This window comes from Cricetulus griseus, chromosome 2 (assembly GCF_003668045.3).
Source record: "Cricetulus griseus strain 17A/GY chromosome 2, alternate assembly CriGri-PICRH-1.0, whole genome shotgun sequence".
NCBI classification, from domain to species: domain Eukaryota; kingdom Metazoa; phylum Chordata; class Mammalia; order Rodentia; family Cricetidae; genus Cricetulus; species Cricetulus griseus.
In genome coordinates, this window is record NC_048595.1 from 49923818 (window position 1) to 49939033 (window position 15216).

Below are 15216 nucleotides of genomic sequence, written 5' to 3' on the forward strand. Positions count from 1 at the left end.
AGTACCACACTGACCCATATCGTGTAGGATGGCAGACATTCAGAAATGCTCTCTCCTGGAGTTGGGGAATTAGCTCAGTGGTAGAGCCCTTGCCTAGAAAGCATAAGGCCCTGGGTTTGGTCATCAGCTCTGAAAAAAGACAAAATAACAAAAAAGACCAAAACCATAAACAAAACCCACCAATATAACAGAAGTGCTCTCTCCAGGTTCCTCATCTGTATGGCCATCTGCAGTTTACATGACCTTCCTTGGTTCTTCTACTAGCCCTGTGAAGATTCCAAAGCCGTCTGAGGCTTACATGATCTCCTTTGATTTTTATGCCAGCCCTGGGAGGGTGCTGGAAACAGTGTGATCTGGGATCATCTTCACTTTAAGGAAGAGGAAACAGAATTTCAAAGCGTTTATGGAAGTCCCCAAGACCACTCAACTAAGTGAGAAAGTAGCTGTGTCACTGACGCTAGATTTTGTTAGTAAAGCAGGCAGCAAAAGCACAAATTAAAGAAGTATATTGAGCTTTGCTATGTTTTATCATTATTTCTTAATGTATTCATATTTTTTAAAGATTTATTTATTTATTATGTATACAGTGTTCTGTCTTCATGTATGCCTGCAGGCCAGAAGAGGGCACTAGATCTCATTACAGATGGTTGTGAGCCACCATGTGGTTTCTGGGAATTGAACTCAGGACCCCTGGAAGAACAGTCAGTGCTCTTACCCTCTGAGCCATCTCTCCAGCCCCATGTATTCATATTTTATCTCTTCATTTATTCATTGATCTAAGAAGTGTTTCTTGAGTGATTATTATGTACAAAGCCTTATTATGGACATGGCAAGCACATCTCTGAGTAAGAAAGAAAAATGTCTAGTCTTTTAGGGTTGGCATTATTGTTTATTGAGATGAATTTGCCTACTGACTTGTTTTCCTGTTATTAGGATAAATTAATTTATGAACTAACTTGGTCAAAAAGAATAATTGAGCAGCTACTACGTGCTTAGTATTAGGTTGGTTAGGTGCTGAGAATAGTAAACAGCAAAACCAGGCAAAAATCTGTTTATGGTTCATTGTGAGAAACAGATGACAGTCAAATGATGGGTATTATGAGATATTCATGGCCATTTCAAAGGCCATCTGACCAAGTGTTCTACAGGAGGACTCTCCTTCAAGCCAAATAATTGCTAATTTTAGGAGTTCAGCTGTTCTCACTTGCAAATGATCAGAGCCAACAACCCAGGCTTGTTGACTGTTTCCATCTTCTCATGGGGCCGAGAGGGTAATGAGACCCTCACCTGAGTATCTAGCATCATAACACCTGTTGTAACCCTGTCCTAACTGTATGTAGCTTCAGGGGGGCCTAAAGTATCTGGGGCAGGGAAGACTGGAGCATGGGGAGCTGGGGGCTCCATCTATGAGGCTGTGGAAAAGCCATATCCCCGTTGGATACAAACTTTCTAGTGAGGCCTTCTTGAGGGGAGTACCCACTCTGTAGTAAATATCCTCTTACCTATGCTCTGTAAGTAAGCCAGCTAAACTCACTGGTTCCCCAGAATGTACTTTGGTGGAATTGTGTCTTGGTTTGTTGTTGGGACCGCAGGAGGAAGGGTAGATATCTTGTCTCCCCTCGGAAGGAATTTCTGAAATACCAAGTAAGGAAGGGCAGAGAGGTGATATTTGACCTAAAACGAGTAGGAGGTAATTAGGTGAAGAGGCGAGGAGAAGCATGTTCAAAGATCCTGTGGCAGGGAGGACATGCTACTTACAAAGAACTTAAAGGGAGGAGATGTGGCACAGAGAAAAAAAGGGATTGATGAAGCTTGAGAAGTGAGCAGGGCCCTAAAGTGCAGGCTCGTGTAGGCCACATTAAAGAGCAGGGCCTTTGTCTTCAGAACAGCTGGAAGTCACTAATGGATTTTCAGCATCACGGGTGGCAAGAGGAGATGTGGGCTTTGGGAAGATTACTTCAAGGGTCTAGAGGGGAATGAGAGAAATCCAATTAGCAGGCAGTAGTAAATCTACACAAGAGATGCTGCTGCTGCTGTCTTGGACCAGGGTAGGAGCAGTAGAGATGGAGGCGAGCACATAGATTGAAGTTAGGAACGACAGCGGAAGCGTGTTGATTGAAGTTAGGAATGACAGAGCTCTGGGTGTTTGCCTGGGTTGTTACAGTGGGGATGTGCCAGGGGCCCTGTTCAGTGAAGTTGTTCCAGCTTCCAGTGCAGCTGGCATGCAGCAGTTAACAGTATCAGAACAAGATGGAAATGAAATCATATGACTCCTGATATTAGTATATGAATGAGTTGGGGATTGGTGGAAAAAGGAAAGAGAATACTTTGTTGTTGTGTGTGCCATTAACTAGTACAGAGATCAGAGGACAACTCTCTACCATGTAGGATCTGGGGATTGAACTCAGGTCCTCAGGTTTGGTGGCAAGCACCTTTACCCATTGAGCTACTTCACTGGTCAAAGGAAAGTGAATTATGTAAGTGACCTTGGAGATTAAGTTGGTTTTGTTTGTTTGTTTTTTTAGTAAAAGAGTCTATTTCTGAAGATTTTAGGGAATAACACATACATTTAACTCTAAAACGTAATTATTACAATAGCCAGCACACACCTTCAATCCCAAGGTGGGAGTGGGGACAGAGGTAGACAGATCTCTGTGAGTTTGAGGCCAGCTTGGTCTACAAAGCCAGTTCCAGGAGAGCTAAGGCTGTTACACAGAGAAGCCCTGTCTCACAAAACAAACAAACAAACAAAAAAAATCAAAGTACTTATTATTGAGCACAGGAACTAAAGTTTGTGCTTCAAATGGTTTTGCACATTTGAGATAGAGTTTTTCTCTCTTTAACCCAGGCTGGCCTAGAACTCGCAGTGATTTGTCTTCCTAAGTTTCCCAGCTTTCCAAGTGATAGTTGTACAGGCCCGAGCCACTATGCCCAGCTTCAAATTGTTTCATTTAATTTCTAACTTGAGTGTCTTAGTGATTCTCAGAGATAAGTAAGGCAAAGATTATCACTTCTCATTTTCCGGTAGAGAAAATTGTGGCCATGTGAAACCTGACTCTGCATGGTTGAATTCTAGCCTTGGTAACTTTCAGTAGGTTATATTAAGTACAGAACTGTACTGTTTTTCCTGGGATTAAACAAGGTAAATTTACTGCAGGAATATTAAGACTACCTTGTTAAAATTGGTATGGGTCTATAAGAGAATTAGTGATGATGGGGGCTAAGGAGATGGCTCAATCATTAAAGAGATTTCTGCAAATAATAATAATAATAATAATAATAATAATAATAATAATAATAATAAATAAAGTTTGGATCCCCAGTACTCATGAAAAGATGTGGGAGTGCAGGTGTATACACGGGAATCCAGCACTGGGGAGACTGAGGCAGGAGGATTATTGGACAGCCAAATTGTTGAGCTTCAGGTTTAATGAGAGATCCTGTTTCAAAAATAATGTAGAATTTTGCTTGCAGACATAACTCAAGCTGTCTTTCCCCTGGGAACATTCTTCCCACTGGTTAGCTCCCATAGTGCCGGAAGGTGCTATGCAGGCTGCTGGGGAAGCGAAGTCATGATCAGTCTTTCCCAGTGGTGGACACTGCCTGCTAGAATACACATCTGCTAGGTAAGGGGTGCTCAGTGTGCAATAGTGGCAGTACTGTTAAAGGCTAACCAGTTGCCTCCTAATTGGATTTCAGGTCCTTTCCACAGAAGGAAATTCACACTGTAAACCAAATCAAAGATTCACGGCTGGGGAGGCCATAGGCCCTAGTGAGAAACCTCTTACTGGTCTTTTGCTAAATGAACATGTCATCAAATGTCTTCTAAATATTTATGTTTTTGGCCATAAATTATTACTGCTCTCTGCCTTGGTCAAGGAAACTTCCCTTTTCAATGAACAGTTAGTCGTTAATGCACAGACTCACAATTGGTCAAAGTGCTGAGAATAAGTGACTATTGAATGTCTAGCCAGAAGTGGGACACCTATTCCAACCCCTCCAAGACTCAGGGAACATTTCAGAAGAGACATTGGAAAAAAAACATGAGAGCCAGAGAATGGGGAGGAATGCTGTGACATGGACACTGCACTGAGGAACTTACAGTAGCTGTGGTCACATGCACATAACCGGCACAAGATCGAGCCAGTCAATATTCCATGATGGATGCAGGAGGATCTCATAGCTGAAGAACTGTTTTCATGTAGTATTTGCTGAGGAAGGGGTAATCTTTTTTTTTTTCCATTAGTGTAATCACTGATAAGTTGTCCATGGTTCAATAAATAACCCCACACCTGTACTCATGCAGGTGACACTAATTAAATTCAGTAGATCATTTAAAAGAAAGACATGAAAGCAAAAGGGGGATGTTCTAGGAAGAAGCCAGAGCTCAGAGGGGGGAGAAGGGGGTATATCATAGTATATGCACCTATTAGGGGTGAGTATGATAAAAATACATTATATACATGTATAACTATAGTAAAAATATTTTTAAAAGAGGTAGATCTGCCTATTAGAGTTGCCATAAATGGCTACTCAAAGGATGCTGTCCACACACATACTTCAATAAAATTTAAACACTATAAACACACAGAAAATGGTGGAGAACAATTAAGGAAGATGCCTGATGTCCACCATTGTCCTCCAACACACATGCAAACACATGCTCCACACATCTATCTCAATGTATCTGCAACTGTCCAAATTTAAAAACAAATAAAAAGGCAGTGATTATGGTCCCATATTCTTGAAATTATATATTATATTTCCTGCAGGGGAGACTTGGGTTTTCAGAAACGCTAGCTGATTCTCGAAGGCTGGTTATTTTCATTTTTTTTTTTCATGTTGTCAGTTAATTGGCTTTCCAGGCAGGCTCTTGAAGAACAAATTATTTGGCTTTCATTCAAAATTCTTAGATTCAGAAGTCCTATTCCAAGCAAAAGGAACTGCCAATTGAAAGGACCAAGGCAGAGGAACAGGAGACAAGGGGATCCTCCACAAGTTCTCCATGTCACCAGAAAGGACTCCTCTACTGCCTCTTATCCTCTCTGTAGTTCTCTGAACTTGACAAGGGTGACGGTGGTTCACCAACACCTGCTGCCTCCCAGAACTGGAGGAGTTTGGAAAGCTGCAGACATGCTGTAGACACACTGTGTGTTTGGAAAGCCGCAGACATACTATGTGGTTGAAAAGCTGCAGGCATACTGTCATGGTTCAAAAGCTGCAGACATGCTATAGACCACTGTGGTGGTTGGAAAGCTGTAGACATACTGTGTGGTTGGAGAGCCACAGACATACTGTGGTGGTTGGAAAGCTGCAGATGTGCTGTAGACATACTGTGGTGGTTGGAAAGCTGTAGACATACTGTGTGGTTGGAGAGCCACAGACATGCTGTGGTGATTGGAAAGCTGCAGACATACTGTGGTGAACTGGGCCAGTCAGTCTGTTAACAACTCAATTTGCTGCTACAAAAATCCACTTCTTTCTCTGACTTTAGAATTATTCTCTCTGTGAGTACTCTTAGTTTGCACATTTAGGGACGTGTTCTCATCTTCACTTGTCTGTGTTCAATCCCCATTGGTATTAATAGAAGCTGAATACACAATCCACTAAACTTTTATTTATGGGGTAGTACCCTTTAGTCTCCTAGGGGAGTGAGCTAGGCTCCCATCTAACTTCTTACTAGGAGACCTTCAGAATTTCCTTTTGGTTTGGTTTTGTTTTTTTGAGACAGGGTTTCTCTGTGTAGCCCTGGCTATCAGACTGGTCTCGAACTCTCTGCCTCTCAATTGCTGGTATTAAAGACGTGTGCCACCATGCCCAGATTTTGTTTGCTCTTCAGAATTCCTTTGGCAGATTTTTTTGGAGCATCAATCATGGATGTGTCTTAAGAACAGCATGAAATTGTTTTCTTATGCCTATTTTCTAAACATTGTTTTCAGAATATGCAGAGAATATTTATATAATTATTTCATGAGACTTTTTTTCCAAACATCTTATTAGAGTTAATTGCTTTATTATTAAAAACTATTTTAAGAACATTATAAAATATATTAAAGCTATTAATCATTACCAAATGTGCTTCAATTTATGCACTGAAATAACATTTACTAAACTGCTACTGGTGCTGTTCTTCCAGGCATGCTAAGGGACAATGCTTGATTGAGAAGACAATGCCGCAAACCAAACAAGCTTTGTTAACACAAAGGTATAAAAGATAAGATACAGAGTCCTGTATACACGGGGAGAGTCAGATTAGCTAGAGAGACTTCACATCAGTAGAATGTACCCAGCAGTCTTTCCCTGAGAGACTGAATTTCATTCGAAACACTCTTAGTCTTTGTGTAAACTTGAGCACACTCACGACAGAGGCAACTGAAGATGCCAGAGATAGCAATCAAAGCCAATAAGATGGAAAAACTTATGGAAAAAATTACATTTAGCCCAGTGGTAGTAGCCCATGTCTTTAATCCCAGCACTTTGGAGCAGAGGCAGATGGATCTCTGTGAGTTCGAGGCCAACCTGATCTGCAAAGTGAGTCCTAGGACAGCCAGAGCTTGTTACACAGAGAAACCCTCTCTTAAAAACAATTTACATTTACTTATTTTGGGTTGGAGGATGTGGGGGGTCAAAAGACAACATTCAGGAATTGGTTCTAGCTTTCCATTATGTGGGTTCCTGGGACTGAGCGCAGGTTGTCAGGCTTGATGGCAAGTGCTTTACCCGCTGAGCCCCTTCGCTGGCCCAGATAAACAACTTCTGTCCAAGTGGAGTTCCCATTGTAAGATAGATTATAAACAGATTTAAAAAAAAATAAGAAATCAGGGCTGGAGAGATGGCCCAGAGCTTAAGAGCACTGGCTGCTCTGCTAGAGGACCTGGGTTCAATTCCCGGCCCCTACATGGCAGCTTACAACTGCCCATAATTCCAGTTCTAGGGATCTGACACCTTCATACCAATGCACATAAAATAAAGTTAAGTAAATTTTATAAAAAAAAAAAAAGAAAAGAAATCAAGCAATGAAAAGTGGTCTTGAGACAATGAACCTGAGCAAATGAGTTTATTGAACAGATCAGAAGGGCTTCTGTGGAAGAATTCTACAGTACAGAGCTGGAGCAGGGGGCGGTGGGGGGGGGGGCAGAGAGGAGGAGAGGGGATTCCAGACAAAAGAGACAAGTACAGGGGTTCTGAGAGAGGTGAGAAACTACTATGCAGGCATGGAGAGAACAGAAGGAGATGAGGCCATATTGGGACTAGCCTCTTAGTCAAGGCAAGGATTTAGGGGCTGGAAATTTGTTCAGATACACTATAATGCTTGCTGGCAAGTGTGGAATTCTAGGTTCAGTCCTTACAACTACATAAATTAGGCCTGGGGATGTATGCCTGTAATCCCAGTACTCAGGAGATGGGGCAGGAAGAACATTTTGAGGCAATCCTAATTTGAGACTAGCCTGTGGTGTGTGAGATGCTGTCTCAGAATAAATCAACAAACCAATCAAAAACAAAAACAGAGCTGTGCGGCACGCCTTTAATCCCAGCACAGGCAGGTGGATCTCCTGAGTTCGAGGCCAGCCTGGTCTACAAAGCTACACAGAGAAACTCTGACTCAAACCAAAACAAACCAAAACAAACAAAATCCAAAAGGAAGTGGTGTGGCCTGGTGGTAGACACTGATAATCTCGGCATCATCCTTAGCTGTGGAGACTGACAGCCTGGACTACATGAAGCCCTGTCTCTAAAAAGAGGTTTTGATGAGTTTTTCTAGAAGGCTTAATGCAATAGTGCAATATAATTAATATTCAATTCATTTCACTGTAATGTCTAATCTTGGTTGTCTACTTGGCACACCTGGGAAGAGGGCGCTTCAGCTGAGGAATTTTCTCCATCTATAGGCCTGTGGGCATGTCAGTGGAGCATTTTCTTGACTGTTGATTGGTGGAGAGGGCCCAGCCCCTTGTGAGCAGTACCACCTCTGGGCTATGTGAGAAAGATCAAGACTCTGGGAACCAACTGGTCTCTCCTTCAAGCTCCTGTTCTTGCACTGACTCCCCTCAATAAGGGTCTCTAACTTGTAAGATGGAATTAACCCTTTCCCCCTCAAGTTTCATTTGGTCAGAGTGTTTGATCACAATAACAGAAAGCAAACTAAAGCAGCCACAGTCTAAAACGTACACAGTTTTGGGGTGGGGTAGAGGTTGTGGGGGATTGATTGGCAGCAGAGCTGGGAAAGGAACATGGATGAACTCCAGATGAAACGCAGCAGTCAGAGAAGTCAGTTTTCATTTGTTAATACTACCCAGATCTCCTAACCTACTACATCAATCCCTTCTTGAATACCCAATGTCAATTTTCAGGTCATCTTCGTCCTCTCTGTTTTTGCCCCGAATTGCCTTTTCTCTCCCTACCTTTCATTCAAAGCATATAGACTGCCCTGGTATGCAGGGTTTCTCTGCCTCAGCCTCCTGAGGGGTTATCTATGTTACCTGAAATCTGTTATCGGATATCGGATATCACAGCTCCTCTCCAGTCTAACCCAAGCTTCCTCCCCTCTCACACCCTACACTTCCTTCTACTATGTGTGTCTTTTACTTTCTTGTCGTCAACCTAATATTAATCATAGTCTTACTATCTTTTTCTTCTTTGTATTCCTATTCATACCCATGATTACTGATATTTTAGTATACTGTTAGTGTCCCTTTACTCCCTAAAATGAGTACTTAAGAGGTGATTATTTTATAATTAATTATTACTGTATTTTTATAGTGGGTTTATACCTGGAAAATGAAAAAAAAGTATTCTACTCTCAGGGAAAGACTGGGAACAGAGTATGGTTCCCTAAACACAAACCTAACAAAATGGGAAATGACACCTCAATTCCTACTGCAACCCAATCCCTCCTGAACATTAGAAACAGAGGGCCGAAGAAAAATCCCTTAAAATGACCTAACTCATGTCTCAGTGTAAAAACAAAAGATAAGTGATAAACCAAGGCAACATATCTCCTCCAAACATTACCAGTCCTACAGTAATGACCCCCAACAAGAATGGCTTAAATGAGTTTTCAGACAGAGAGTTCAAAAGAATGCTTATACTGTGTTCACAGAGGACATAAACGGAAAGACAGCTAAGTGGTTAAGACCACTTCCTGATCTTGTCAATGACCGAAGTTCAGTTCCCAGCTCTCCAATGGCCATGTATAACTCCAGTCCAAGGAAGCTGATGACCTCTTCCAGCCTCTGAGGGTACTAGGCACACATATGGTACACTTACGTGCATGCAGGCAAAATACTAATATCCATAAAATTTTAGAAAATGGACTAAAAAGACAGCTCAGAAATTAAGAGCACTTACTGTTCTTGTAGAGGACCCAGGCTCGGTACCTAGCACCCACATAGTAGCTAACAAGCATTTGTAATTTCAAGTCCAGAGGATCTGATACCCTCTTCTGGCCTCTATAGATACTGCATCCATGTGGTACATAGATAAAAATAAATAAATCTTGAATTTTTTTTTTTTTTAAAAGAGGATACTTTTTTATCCAGCAAGCTCCTGGATAAATTCCAACAGATATAGGGTGAAAGGAAGTGTGTTTGGTCTTTGTGCGCCACACGGACATGCAAGATCCCCACTGCTCTACGAAGTAATAAATATGAAGGCAGCACTTTAACATCCCCCAAGCTCACTAAGAAATGGCCTGGTTCCTTACCCCATGCTAATTTGGGCTCTCCTCCAGCAAGAAACAGTCGCTTCGCCTTCTTGATATTCTGAGGGAAATTTGGTAATTGCCACTTGGTTCTGCTGATCTTTATGTACCACAATGTCGTGACTCAACATCATAATTTCAGAATACGTGTGCTATTTATACAATTCTTTTTTTTAGGCAGGTGAGAAAAAAATAACTTCTGGGCATAAATTTAATCTAGCAGTATTCTGTTCAAAAGGAACAATGTCATGGTTTGGGAGCTTGTTTTAGGGACCCCACTGAGAAATGGCAATTCAATTTTAAATATAGTGTGATACTCCAATCTCCTTTATTTTCATATGCAAATATTAGCCTTCTCAGTCTACTTAGAAATGCGTATGATGTTATCAGTTGCATTATACCCATGCAGCAGTACGTGTTTGTCACAAGACATTTTTATGTGGATGCCTTAAAGTGACACTGACCTGTAAATCAGTCCTGTGCTTGAAGACATGCTCCTAGAGGAGGTAGTCTCTTCTGGAGAGCTCACTTACGCCTTCTGTCCTAGAGGCAGCTTGTGTTTCTTAGGTACCTGATTGATTTTAGGCCTCTTCTTTCACTGCAGAGGCATTTGGAATGCTACCTGCTCAAAAATGGTCAAAGTGCCTTTTTCTCCAGGGGCATAAACCTGCCTTGTTTGCCCTTTACTACGGACGTCTGCTGAAAGTCTCATTTGGATAGTGCCTAGATTTGTCCTTTATGTGCATCCACTGAAGATGAGGGTGTGCAAAATATTTACACTTGATAACTGTAAATACAAGCTTTTTCTGGGGGGATGTGTGGTTGGGGATGTCACAAGCTATCTTCAGAACATTCTCCTCTGTTTTATTCGTTTGTTTTGTTTGAGACAGAACTATGTAGCCCTGGCTGGGCAGGAGCTCGCCCTGCAGACCAGGCTGGTTTTGAACTCAGAGCTCCTGCTGCCTTTGCCTCCCAGAAATTTAAACCAGGTAAACGCATATTCTTCTTTTTTGTATCTATATGATTCCTTCCCTTTCTCTGAGGCCCTGCTCACCAAGATTGCATCAGCTTCTCCATAGGCTCTTTTCTGACCCCTGAGCGGCTCTGTCTCATCACTTTGGTTTTCTCCCTCAGATTTTGTGGCTGGCCCAGTTTGCAGGGCTATTTAACCTCTTCTGTTTCTATGTCATGTTTCTTCAACTGCTTTGGATGTTTTTGAAGATCACAGACCATGCGTAATCAGTCCTCTCATTTCCTTACCTGGTTTAGAGTCTGGTAAATGCTGAAACCTCATCTGTTAATTGGACAAGTGAAGCAAATGTTAGTTGCCAGCACTGTCCTAGCAGCCATTTACAAATGGTTCAATGTTTCAGAGGAAAATGGGGTCTCAAGGCCACTTAGTTCATGCAGCCCCTCCCATCAGTGAATCTCTTCATCAGGGCACAGTTCTCTGCCTGACTGAATGTTTTTTGTGGCTCAGAAAACTGAGACAAGGGGCTGGAGAGATGGTTTTGTGGTTAAGGGCACTTTGTGTTCAATTATAGCTGCTTGTAATTCTAGCCTCAAGGGATATGATGCTCTCTTGGCATGGTAGGATGTGCTTGTAACCCCAACAGTACACAGACAGACAGGAGGACCTCTGATGTCTGCTGGGTAGCCACCCTAGCCCACTTGATAAGTTCCAGCCATAAAGAGCCCTGCCTCAGAGAAAAGGTGAGAGGTGCCTGTGGCATGACACCTGAGATTGTCAACAGGCCTTCATATACACCCACACACATGTACACATGAAAAATTCCCTGAGAAAAAGTGAAAGCAAACAACATCAAAAATAAAAACCAGAGACTGGAGAGATGGTTCAGTGGTTAAGAGCACTCTTTCAAAGGACCTGGGTTCAATTCCCAATACCCACTTTGTGGTTCACAACTATCTGTAACTCCAGTTCCAGGGAATCTGGCATCTTCACACAGAGACACATGTAGACAAAAACCTAATGTACATAATAAATAAATAAATAAATAAATCTTTAAACAAATAAACAACTAACCTCCCCACCAAATCCACCCCAAATTAGAAACCTCTGAAACAAAACCAAATAAAAATTAAAGTTCTTCCTTTCTTTCATCATTTTATATCTAGTATCTATAAAAGTGTTGCTGGGTTTTTGCATTTGTTTTTTTCTCTAATATACAAATTATTTTCCCAGGATTCTAGACTTTGAAATCATTGGGTTTGTTTGTTTTTTAAAACACTGTCGGCCTGTATCCTATGCTGGTCTTGAACTTGTGTGGCTGAGGATGACTCTGATCTTCCTATTTCCATGTCCCGAGTGTTGGGGCTGAACTTCTGTTTCAGGTGGGGAGGATTTTTTTAGAAGTGTCTCAATATGTAGCTCAGGCTGATCCTGAACTCCTGCCTCAGTCTCTTGAGTGTTGGGTTTACAAGCTACCATATCTATTATGAACTTTTATCATTGACTTTTATTTCTAAAGAGTCTTTGGGAATGTGTTCTCTCTTACTCATTTGGAAGGCAGCAATGCCAACCACTACACCATCAATGACCTCTTACTCATTTGTCTTCCAATTTTCAAAAATGTACTGAGCTGAAGAGATGGCTCAAGTAAAAGTACTTGCCATGAAAATCTGAGGACTTGAGTTCAGATCCTTAGAACCCATATAAAGTTAGACTCAGTACATGTGTCTATAGTTTCTATAATTGTCCCATTGCTCTTATGGTGAGATGGGAAGCTGGGGCAAGAGGATTCTCCAGTTCTTGGGCCAGCTAGCCTGGCATACTCGGGGTGAACAACCACAGATGCTCTCTCAAGCAAGATGGAAGGTGAAGACCAAGTTCTGAGTTTGTCCTCTAACCATCACAGGCACACTCACATACATGTACACAGACACACACAGACAGACAGACACACACACACACACAGAGAGAGAGAGAGAGAGAGAGAGAGAGAGAGAGAGAGAGAGAGAGAGAGAGGGAGGGAGGGAGAATACACTGGACAGTTTGCTTAGATTTTGGTGATATGACAACAGACAGATTGTCCTTGTCTACCAACAGCTTAAAAATGATGGAAATTAATTAGTAGTCTCCCCTTTCTGTTGATCTATTCATTCAGCCAACAAATAATTACTATGTACTAATACATACCAGGTATTTTGTAGGCTCTGAAGATGTAGAAATTGAATAGGTCAACACATCTCTGCTTCCATGAAGTTTGTTTTTCAGTGGGAGACAGTAACAAAGAAGATGATATTTTCATGCAGTTAACAGAATAGACTGGCATGCTAGAGAACCACTGAAATCTGTGTGGGTGGAGCTGCTTTAGCAGGCTAGTTGTGGAAGGTGTGGTGAAGAAGTAACAGCTGAACTAAAGCTGATTCTGACTGAATGTAAGAGAGACTAAACGACAACAGAGGCATGGAGCATGACTTTTGATAGTTCTGTTACACCAAATAGTCTGGAACCAAGCATCCTTCCTTCCTTCCTTCCTTCCTTCCTTCCTTCCTTCCTTCCTTCCTTCCTTCCTTCCTTCCTTCCTTCCTTCCTTCCTTCCTCTCTCTCTCTCTCTCTCTCTCTCTCTCTCTCTCTCTCTCTCTCTTTCTTCTTTCTTTCTTTCTTGATAGTTCTGCTGTATAGCCCAGGCTGTCCTTCAGCTGGAGATCTTTCAGTCTTCCAAGTTCTAGTTATGTGCCACCATGTTCAGTTTTCCTTTGCTTTCTTTATTCACCCAGAGTTGCTTGTGAAAAGGGTGGTGGAAGCTTTAAGATGCTCAATTTCATGCAGGGCTTTTAGCTGAGGAGGATATTGCCCTTAAACATCAATGCTAGTCATACAGTGTAAATCTCAGGAAAGGGTTGCTAGACAGAGGGTAAGGTTGCCTTTGTCTCTGGCTTCTTGTCTCATGTGATTTCTTCCTTGATGTACACTCTCACTAGGATGCCACATACCAGCATGTGATGAAGACCAGGGGTCCTCTAAGAAGACCATGAGCTGGGATTGCCCAATCTTAAAGTTTTGTCCTCCAAAACTGTGAGTCAAATAAATATCTGCATTTTCTTTTATGTTATTTAATTTTTTCCCCAGACAAATTCTAGCTATATAGTCCAGGATGGCCTTAATTTGAGATTTTCCTGTTTTATCTTCCCAAGCACTGATACCATAGTTATGTGCCCTGGTGCTTTCCCTGACTTTGTTTTCTGTTTTTTTTTCCATTGGGGGAAAAAGCTACAAGGGTAAAGTATGTATCCAGCATATGTGAGATCCTGAGTTTGAGTCTAGTGCCCAAAAGACAGAGAAGACTGAAGCAAATACAATGCATTTGCATTTCTAAAAGCTGGATGGTGGGTGCTGCCTTTGTTGTTGTTCAGGGTTGGCTTTCAATGTTGTGTAGCCTCCACTGGCTTGTGACTCATCATTTAGCCCAGGAGAGACTCCAACTCACAATCCTCCTGCCACAGACTCCCAATTATCTGGATTATAAGTATGTGTCACCATACCCAGCCCTCTTTTACTTTTCTATAGATGTGAGTTTCTTTTAAAGGTCTGCTTTTGAAGAAAAAGGGGGGCATTAAGATGGAAGGCTTGGATAGCATAAAAAACACAGGTGAGAGAAAATGAGGGCTTAAATTAGGTTAAGGAAAAAAGATGTATCTGGAATGTAGTTGTAAGTATAGCCTACAGGATTTCATGATGGAAGGTATGGGACAGGAAGGGAAGTCAGAAGGCTGGGGAGATGGCTCTGTGGGTTAGGACAGAGCCATCTCCCCAGGGTGTTGTGGGTGTTGCCAAGCCTGGCCAGTTGGGTTCAATACCCAGGACCCACATGGCAGAAGAGAAGAACTGATTCCTGAAAAGTGTCCTCCAAATGCAGACATGTGCATGTTACCAGTGATCTGCCATTCAACGCTTCATAACAGGGATTTGGAAACTGTAGAAGGGGATGGTCGAGGCAAGGACAGTAGATTGTGGTGGAGTTGGAACCTTGCTCTGTGAGACTTTCCATACTGGTTTTCAAATGGCCTTGGTTTACTGGCCAGCGACTGATAATAATGACGCCACTGGCATTTAGGTTTTCCTATAGGCATCATTCTCTCGTCCTAAACACACGAGTGGTTAGCTGGTACCCTACGTTCAAAGGGTAAAGGTTGTGGTATTTAACAAACATGGTGGTAAAAATTGTGAACAAATGTCTAAAGCTGTTAAAGTAAAAATTGCACTAAATTAACCTGACCTCTTTCAGGAAAGTTCTTTGTAACACACAAAAACAAATTCGACCACTTACAGGGGGCCTCCTGTGTACAAAAATCTGATGTAAGTGCTTCTTATTCCATGGTGCTTAATCTTTTGGGAACTTCATTCGTTATGATAAAATAAGTATTAAAATAATGTATATGTTGAAGAGTTTATGCAACAAATAAATTTTTGTTAAGCCAGTAACTGTAGAATAATTTAATGTCACAAGGAGAAGCCAACCAAGAAATGAGTATTACCTGAGGAAAGTGACAGG

The 15216-nt window shown here is 41.8% G+C and overlaps 1 long non-coding RNA gene across 2 annotated transcripts in view; it reads left to right on the top strand.

The window, feature by feature from the left end:
* Window positions 1–15216, top strand: part of LOC103160057 — a 127684-nt gene that overhangs the window by 24970 nt on the left and 87498 nt on the right. For both annotated transcript variants that reach the window (XR_004768188.1, XR_004768189.1), the window contains exon 5: window positions 13646–13739. This is a non-coding gene — a long non-coding RNA (uncharacterized LOC103160057). The remainder of the gene's footprint in view (window positions 1–13645; window positions 13740–15216) is intronic.